Source organism: Schistocerca americana, chromosome 6 (assembly GCF_021461395.2).
Source record: "Schistocerca americana isolate TAMUIC-IGC-003095 chromosome 6, iqSchAmer2.1, whole genome shotgun sequence".
Lineage (NCBI taxonomy): Eukaryota > Metazoa > Arthropoda > Insecta > Orthoptera > Acrididae > Schistocerca > Schistocerca americana.
Window position 1 is genome coordinate 289,817,080 of NC_060124.1, and position 2,500 is coordinate 289,819,579.

The window sequence follows — 2,500 nt, forward strand, 5'->3', positions numbered from 1 at the left end:
GGAGAGGGGGTCACCCTGACGCACACCCCTAGCCGGCTGCAGGGGCACGCCCACGTCGGCGCCGCCCGCTATCACCGTCGTGCTACCCTCGTAACACCTTTCGACGTACTCAATAAAGCAATCCGGCAGGCCATGAGCCCTCAGCACGGGGCGGAGGGCGGCATGGTCCACCGAATCGAACGCTTTAGAGACGTCGATCGATGCCACAAAAACAGAGCGACAGGAGCGGACTGCGTCGGTGAGAGCAGTGTCCAAGATGAAGGTGTTTTCCAACATCCCATCCCGGGGGATGAATGCCCGCTGACGTTCGTCCACAGCACATGCACGCATCAGGCGTGACGCGAGAACCTTGTGGAAGGTCCGCGCCAACACCGAGCAGACCGTAATGGGGCGAAAGTCAGCGGGGGATGTTGGTGCAGCCGTTTTGGGGAGAAGTGACGTCCGGGCGCGAAGCAGACGCTCGGGGAGGGCGCGGGCCAGGAGGAAGAGGTTCAAGAGTTTCCTTAAGAGAGTCATAGTTACTCCCACCGTTTACCCGCGCTTGCTTGAATTTCTTCACGTTGACATTCAGAGCACTGGGCAGAAATCACATTGCGTCAACACCCGCTAGGGCCATCGCAATGCTTTGTTTTAATTAGACAGTCGGATTCCCCCAGTCCGTGCCAGTTCTGAGTTGATCGTTGAATGGCGGCCGAAGAGAATCCGCGCACCCGCGCGCCCCCGGAGGAGCACGCTAAGGCGGACGCGGCCTCGCAGCAAGGAAGATCCGTGGGAGGCCAAGGCACGGGACCGAGCTCGGATCCTGCACGCAGGTTGAAGCACCGGGGCGCGAACGCCGCGCAGGCGCGCGCATCCTGCACCGCCGGCCAGCACGAGGCCAACCAACGGCGAGAGCAGACCACGCCCGCGCTAAACGCCCGCACTTACCGGCACCCCTACGGCACTCACCTCGCCCAGGCCCGGCACGTTAGCGCTGACCCACTTCCCGACCAAGCCCGACACGCCCCGATCCTCAGAGCCAATCCTTATCCCGAAGTTACGGATCCAATTTGCCGACTTCCCTTACCTACATTATTCTATCGACTAGAGGCTCTTCACCTTGGAGACCTGCTGCGGATATGGGTACGAACCGGCGCGACACCTCCACGTGGCCCTCTCCCGGATTTTCAAGGTCCGAGGGGAAGATCGGGACACCGCCGCAACTGCGGTGCTCTTCGCGTTCCAAACCCTATCTCCCTGCTAGAGGATTCCAGGGAACTCGAACGCTCATGCAGAAAAGAAAACTCTTCCCCGATCTCCCGACGGCGTCTCCGGGTCCTTTTGGGTTACCCCGACGAGCATCTCTAAAAGAGGGGCCCGACTTGTATCGGTTCCGCTGCCGGGTTCCGGAATAGGAACCGGATTCCCTTTCGCCCAACGGGGGCCAGCACAAAGTGCATCATGCTATGACGGCCCCCATCAACATCGGATTTCTCCTAGGGCTTAGGATCGACTGACTCGTGTGCAACGGCTGTTCACACGAAACCCTTCTCCGCGTCAGCCCTCCAGGGCCTCGCTGGAGTATTTGCTACTACCACCAAGATCTGCACCGACGGCGGCTCCAGGCAGGCTCACGCCCAGACCCTTCTGCGCCCACCGCCGCGACCCTCCTACTCGTCAGGGCTTCGCGGCCGGCCGCAAGGACCGGCCATGACTGCCAGACTGACGGCCGAGTATAGGCACGACGCTTCAGCGCCATCCATTTTCAGGGCTAGTTGCTTCGGCAGGTGAGTTGTTACACACTCCTTAGCGGATTCCGACTTCCATGGCCACCGTCCTGCTGTCTTAAGCAACCAACGCCTTTCATGGTTTCCCATGAGCGTCGATTCGGGCGCCTTAACTCGGCGTTTGGTTCATCCCACAGCGCCAGTTCTGCTTACCAAAAGTGGCCCACTTGGCACTCCGATCCGAGTCGTTTGCTCGCGGCTTCAGCATATCAAGCAAGCCGGAGATCTCACCCATTTAAAGTTTGAGAATAGGTTGAGGTCGTTTCGGCCCCAAGGCCTCTAATCATTCGCTTTACCGGATGAGACTCGTACGAGCACCAGCTATCCTGAGGGAAACTTCGGAGGGAACCAGCTACTAGATGGTTCGATTAGTCTTTCGCCCCTATACCCAGCTCCGACGATCGATTTGCACGTCAGAATCGCTACGGACCTCCATCAGGGTTTCCCCTGACTTCGTCCTGGCCAGGCATAGTTCACCATCTTTCGGGTCCCAACGTGTACGCTCTAGGTGCGCCTCACCTCGCAATGAGGACGAGACGCCCCGGGAGTGCGGAGGCCGCCGCCCCGTGAAGGGCGGGGAAGCCCCATCCTCCCTCGGCCCGCGCAAGGCGAGACCTTCACTTTCATTACGCCTTTAGGTTTCGTACAGCCCAATGACTCGCGCACATGTTAGACTCCTTGGTCCGTGTTTCAAGACGGGTCGTGAAATTGTCCAAAGCTGAAGCGCCGCTGAC

General features: G+C 59.8%; 1 pseudogene; it reads right to left on the bottom strand.

The window, feature by feature from the left end:
• Positions 1–2,500, bottom strand: part of LOC124621079 — a 6,551-nt pseudogene that overhangs the window by 3,165 nt on the left and 886 nt on the right.